General features: G+C 44.7%; 1 pseudogene; it reads right to left on the bottom strand.

Annotated features, from left to right (window-relative positions):
- Positions 1–5,814: 5,814 nt before the first annotated feature.
- LOC142454419 (elongation factor 1-beta pseudogene) lies at positions 5,815–6,587 on the bottom strand (annotated as a pseudogene).
- Between the last annotated feature and the right edge of the window lie 474 nt (positions 6,588–7,061).

The raw sequence follows: 7,061 nt of genomic DNA, 5'->3' as shown, positions 1-7,061 counted from the left end.
CCTGTGATCTTCCCGCAGTCTGCATCATGGCCCGTGGCTGCATGAGTCTGCAGAGGATGTCTTATGGACGAGTATCGGACTTATGGACTTGAGTTGGATTGGCCTGGGACACTTTCTTGATGCAAAATTACTACTTGATATAAAGTTCTTTTTATACATACGTGTCACTGGATTTGTCTTTCTAGTCAACCCAGCCTAACACAGACGGAAAACACCTTTTTGCCTTTCAGACTGCAAATACCAAGCTTAACCTGCCACCTACTGGCTGGTTGTGGCTACAATTTTTTTGTTTTTTAATCTTTTGAATTGACTTCCAAAAATCCCAACACATTTCAAAGTGCATACCACCCAGCTTAAGAAATAAAATATTATCGATAACATTTTTAATCTCCTGTATACCCCTATCTGCCTGTATATCCATGCTCTTCAGAATCATTATTTTGAATTTATGTTTATCATTTCAACATACTTTAATAAATTTTTACATATTCCCAAGTGTGCTTGTTTTGCATGTTTTAAAGGTTAAAATAAATAATATCATTCCACATGGAGCTTTCTATACGAAATCCACTGCAAATGACTTCTCAAGCCCACGTTGTTTATGAGATGGCTTTATGTCTATCAGTTAAGCACTGACTCATTTTCACTGCCCTATAGGATTCCATTTAATAGATCTATCACAATGTGTTTGCCCATACCCATATTGAGTTAACTTAAACATTTTAAACTAATATAGACAGTACTTCTCTGAACGTGGTAACACATGCCCCCTGAGGAAATGTTACATTCTTAGGGAATGATCGTGTTTGCACTTCTCCGTGCAGAGTTTTCGTTACGGCAACATTAGTCTCCAAAAGGGCTATTGTATTGCTTTATATACTGACCGACAATGTGTAAGGGCAGGATTTCCATTGCTCTGCATTCTTTTTCCTTTTTCCCCAAATACTTTTATTGGGGGCTCTTACATCTCATATCACCATCCATACATTCATCTCCAGTGTGTCAAGCACATTTGCACATATGCCGCCATCATCATTTTCAAAGCATTCTCTTCCTTTGAGAGCCTGATATCAGCTCCCCATTTCTACCTCCCACTCTCCTGCACGAACCTATGATAAGTTATAGATTATTATTTCCATATCTTACATCGTCCTCCATCGCCCTCACCCATTTTACCATTATTCGTCCCCCTGGGAGGGGGTTCTAGTCTGATCCTTGTGATTGAGTCCCCCTTTCTCCCCCCACCACCCCATAATCCTCCTGGTATGTCTACTCTCATTGTTGGCCCCAAGGGGTTTATCTATCCTGGATTCCCTGTGTCTGGGGCTCTTATCTGTAGCAGTGTGCATGCTCTGGTCTAATCCGATTTGTAAGGTAGAACTGAGGTCATGATAGTGGAGGGAAGGAAGCACCAAAGAACTAGAGGAAAGTTGTGTGTTTCATCAGTGCACCCTGACTGACTCATCTATTCCCTGTGACCCCTCTGTGAGGGGATATCCAGTTGTCTACATATGGGCATTGGTCTCCACTCCATGCACTAGCACCCCCAGTTCACATTGGGTATGATTTTATTCTGGGTCTTAGTTGCCTCATACCTGATCCCATCCACACCTCATGATCATACAGGCAGGTGTGCTTCTTCCATGTGGGCTTTGTTGCTTCTGAGCCAGATGGCCGCTTGTTTACCTTCAAGCCTTCAAGACCCCAGACACTATCTCTTTTGATAGCCGGGCACCATCAGCTTTTTTCACCACATTTAGTTGTTCACCCACTTTGTCTTCAGCGATTGTGTCGGGAAGGTGAGCATCATAGAATGCCAATTTAATAGAAGAAAGTATTCTTGCATTAAGGGAGTACTTGAGTGGAGGCCCAATATCCCTCTGCTACCTTGATACTAACCTTATAAATATATGCACATAGATCTATTTCCCATCCTCATGTAGAAATATATTTGCATTTGTACATGTCTTTATCTAGACCTCTATAAATGCCCTCTGCCTCCCAGCTCTTTCCTGTATTTTCTTTGACTTCCCTCCTGTCCCACTATCATGCTCAGTCCCCACCAGGGTTTCAGCATTTCCTCTTAGTTACATTACCCTTGATCATGCCCAACCAGGCCTCCCACACCCTTCTCACCACCAATTTGGATCGCTTGTTGTTCCCTTGTGCCTAGGTTTATTAGCACCACTACCTTTCCCCCCACCTCCCCGTCTCCCATATCCCCACGGAACTATCGGTCCCGTTGTTTTCTCCTCCAATTGTTCATTCAGCCTATCTTATTTAGACAGACCTGCAGAGATAATAACATACACAAAAACAACACAGAGCACAACCAAGCAACAATATACAACAAACCAATGAAAAAACAACAACAAAGCAAAACGCAACAAGAAAGAAAAGCTTATAGTTAGTTCAAGGATTGTTTGTTGGCCTTTAGGAGTGTTTTCCAGTCCAGTCTGTTGGGGCACCATGCCCTGGCCCCAAAGTCCACCTTCAGCTTTCCCTGGGGACCTCGCCACTCCATTCCCTTGCTGTTCTGTTACACCCCCTTGATGTTTTGCCTCGGTGTGGCGGATCCGATTGGGTGCAATTCCCTCACTGTGTCTCCGGTGTTGTCGCCTGTAGGGATATGGATCAGTGAGGGACGTCGTGTCTCAGTGGGGCCAGCCATGTGGTCCTCTCTGTCAACTGGCTGTTCTAATTGGGAACATCGACCTCCTGAGCTTATGGACCATGATGTGCTCCACTCTCTCCTCCGTCCCCTTCATCTGTTCCCATGTGCTCCAATCAGATAGGTCCCTTTTCCAGAGCTGTAGATCCAGTGTCACCCTTTGATATAAATTATTCTGAGGGGAGAGGCAGATGTACCCTTAGTAGTTGGTGTTGGGCCGGCCCCCCAGACCTCTCCACTGGTTCCCCACTCCACGCCGGCATGTTGCATTCACATCTTGGAGCATCAGGTTGAAGTCTGGTCCCTCTTTCCCTGTGGAGACACAAACAATACCCTCCCCTTGGGTGGGTTAGTGCCCTGTGGCCCCTCTACCCTTTTCTTTTTTTATTATTATTTTTTTAAACATTTTATTAGGGGCTCATACAACTCTTATCACATTCCATACATATACATACATCAATTGTATAAAGCACATCTATACATTCTTTGCCCTAATCATTTTCTTTTTTTTTTTTTTACATTTTATTAGGGACTCATACAACTCTTATCACAATTCATACATATACATATATCAATTGTATAAAGCACATCCATACATTCCCTGCCCCAATCATTCTAAAAGCATTTGCTCTCCACTTAAGCCCTTTGCATCAGGTCCTCTTTTTTTTCCCCCTCCCTCCCTGCTCCCCCCTCCCTCATGTGCCCTTGGTAATTTATACATCGTTATTTTGTCATATCTTGCCCTATCCGGAGTCTCCCTTCCCCCCCTTCCCTGCTGTCCCTCTCCCAGGAAGGAGGTCACATGTGGATCCTTGTAATCAGATCCCCCTTTCCGACCCACTCACCCTCCACTCTCCCAGCATTGCCCCTCACACTCTTGGTCCTGAAGGTATCATTCACCCTAGATTCCCTGTGCCTCCAGCCCTCATATGTATCAGTGTACAACCTCTGCCTTATCCAGCCCTGCAAGGTAGAATTCGGATGATGGTAGTTGGGGGGAGGAAGCATCCAGGATCTGGGGGAAAGCTGTGTTCTTCATCGGTACTACCTCGCACCCTAATTGACCCATCTCCTCTCCTGAACCCCTCTGTGAGGGGATCTCCATTGGCCGACACTTGGGCCTTGGGTCTCCACTCTGCACTTCTCCCTTCATTCAATATGGTATATATATACACATTCATATACACATACACACATATATATACACACATATCTTTTTTTTTTTTTTTGCATGATGCCTTATACCTGGTCCCTTGGCACCTCGTGATCGCACTGGCCGGTGTGCTTCTTCCATGTGGCCTTTTTTGCTTCTGAGCTAGATGGCCGCTTATTCACGTTCAAGCCTTTAAGACCCCAGACACTATCTCTTTTGATAGCCGGGCACCATCATTTTTTTTTTCCTTTCCCCACCTCCTTTTTTAGTTGTCTACCATGTCTATCCCTGATCCCCGCCATACCACCTGGTCCTCACCCCAGGAATATTTGTATACTGTAGCTTTTTCCCTATGCCTCATTTGCCTTTTTTTTTTTTTTTTAAAGCTTAGCTCAGCAGCCTTTGAAGTCTTTTTATATGTAAGTCAATGCTATCTTGAGGTCTGTTTTCTCTTTGTTGCCCTCTGGGTGAGGTTGTTCTATGTGGTGGTCTCTTATTTATGCCTGGTGAGTGTTGTTCTTCTGCCCATACTGGGTTGGCAAGGATCTTTTGTAGGGCTGGGTTTCTTCTAACGTATTCTTTGAGTTTTTCCTTGTCTGGGAAGACTTTTACTTCTCCATCTATCCTGATCAATAATTTGGCAGGGTAGAGTATTCTTGGGTTTGCATTGTTTTCCTCCAATTTTTGGAATATGTTACTCCACCCTCGCCTCTTCTTCATAGTTTCTGCTGATAGGTCTGAGCATATTCTTATTTGGGAACATTTGTATGTGATTGCTTATTTTTCACTAGCTGCTCTCATGATTTTCTCCTTTTCCTCAAAGTTGGATAATTTAACTATTATGTGCCTTGGTGACTTCTTCTTGGGATGCAGTCACTGGGATTCTTTCAGCCTCCTGAATAGTTGCCTGCTTTTCATTCACTAAGCCGGGGAAGCTTTCCTCCAAGAATTCTTTCACTATTGTTGCAGGTGACTTCTTTGTTGTGTCTTCCTCTGGTAAGCCAATAATTCTAACATTGTTCCGCTTCATAGCATCAGGCATAGCGCTTAAGTTTTCTTCAGTTTCTCTGATGATCTTCTTAGATTTTTGTTCGCTTTTGTTGAAGTCTGCTTGGCTGTCCTCCAAGTCACTGATGCGGTTCTCTGATTCCTCCAGTCACTTCTTGAGGTCCATGAGTGTGCTACTGATTTTTGTTATCTCCTCCCTAAGCTCCTGTATTTCTCCTTGATTTATGGCTTTTACCTCGTCTATCATTTCATCCTTTCTCTGTATTGTTTCCCTCATATCCTGTATGACTCCAAGTAGCATTCTGAAAATTTCTTTCTGTGGCAGCTCAATGTCTGCTTCCTCTATGTATGTCATTATGTTCAGCACATCTTCTGGCATTGCCTTTTGTGTCTCCCATTTTTTTCATTGAGGTCGTTGGGGCTGATGGCTGTTTGCATTGCGTTGTTTTAGATGAACCAGGTACCATTTTCCTGGGAGTCGAAGAGCACTGGCTCTCTCTGGGAGACTTGTAGGAGTGCTTCTTCAAACTGCCTATAACTTATTTCACTATGGAATTAACCTACCACTTTATTCTACTGTGGCTTCCTCTCAGGGGAGTGACCCAGAGGGGTTGCCTGCTTTGGTGTTGTGGAAGTTGGGCAGAGGTTCCTGCAGCAGCTTGAAGCATTCAGGAGTGCTGGCCGAGCTGCCTTATGCCCCCAGGCACACAGGCAGGAATTGCCCAGTAAGAAGTTGAGCAGAGTATCCCCTGGTGGGAGTCAGCTGGGTTTTTCCCAGCCTATCTAGCTACTCAGGGTGGAGCTCACCTAGCTGGGTGTGGTGCAGGTGTAAATGTCCTAGGCTAAGAGGAGTGGTCTGGAGGTTAGCAGCAGAAAGTGAGAGACCAAGAAAGAGGCAAAGAGGATACAAAAAAAATTAAAAAGCAAGCCCGTTGAGCCTGAGGATTTTATTTTATTTATTATTTATTTGTTTGTCCTTTAGTCATTTATTTAAGTGCAACCATCCAGGAGGGTGTTTAGATCTTGTTGAAAGCAGCCACATCCATGGACTGCACATAGTCTTCAAAAGCAGTTATCTGTTCTTCCAGCATATCTGTACCAACTTTGTCATCTTCAACTACACACTGTATTTGAAGTTTTTTAATTCCATACCGCACCGGAACGAGCTTGGATGAGCCCCAGACCAAGCCGTCTGCTTGAATGCTTCTGACGCACTCTTCCAGTTTCGCCGTGTCGGTCTCATCGTCCCACGGTTTCACATCTAGTAAGATGGAGGACTTGGCAACAAGGGCAGGTTTCTCGGCTCTCTGTGACTCACACTGTGCAGGGCGGTCTTCTCTTAGCCTCTGCTTCTTCACTTTCCTCCTCATCAGATCCAAAGAGATCGATGTCATCGTCATCCTTACTGTCTGCACCGCCACTCCCTGTGGTGTCTTCCACATCAGTAGGGCCATACTTGCCCACAGCTTTCTTGACTCCTGGCAAACTGGCCTTTTCCTTCTCGTACGACTTGATGTGATTATACCAACATAGGGCAGGATACAAGTCAGCGGGTGGAGGGCCGGAGATTGCTTCAAACACTGCCACATCTGCTTGTGACGGCACATACCCCTCGATGTAGATCTTGTCGGCCAGGTAGTCATTGAGCACCTGAAGGCCGGCAGGGCTCTTCAAGTCTCCGAAACCCATGGCGCCGGCTGGACCAGGTGGGCGGCAGCGGAGGGAAAGGCAGAACGCTAGGAGATGGGACCAAAAGGGCGGATTTTATTTTTTTTTTATCTCCCTGGCAAGCTAGAATATACTCAAATGTTATTGTCTCTCACAAGTCACTGAGTTGCAGCTCCTTGCTGATTAAAGCTGACTGTTGCTATAGCGGGTCTTTGTTATGCTAAAAGCCACCCGGCCTGGTAGCTGAATTCTGGCATTCCTTAGCTAGGTTGCTTCTTATGCTGATTTATGTTAAGAGCCTCTGCCTATGTGCTCCTTGGAGTTGAGCAGACTTGGGTTTGAGTTTTAAACCAATAATATAAAAAAAAATTTAATAAAAAATAAAATAAACCAATAATATATTTCACCCCCCCTTTTTTTTTTGCTTGTGATGTGCTCCGATTTGGGGGCTGTCATTCTGGCTCCCAGAGGGGAAAATCCACTTAGTATGGGGGTTATTTCCTTCTTGGTCAATTGGAACTGTTAGGTAGCTAGCATCAGGGATGGGATGTCCATTGACAC

The sequence above is a fragment of the Tenrec ecaudatus genome, chromosome 8, assembly GCF_050624435.1.
Source record: "Tenrec ecaudatus isolate mTenEca1 chromosome 8, mTenEca1.hap1, whole genome shotgun sequence".
In the NCBI taxonomy this organism is placed as follows: Eukaryota; Metazoa; Chordata; class Mammalia; order Afrosoricida; family Tenrecidae; genus Tenrec; species Tenrec ecaudatus.
Note: the sequence above shows the minus strand (reverse complement) of the source record. Positions and strands in the feature narration are given on the sequence as shown.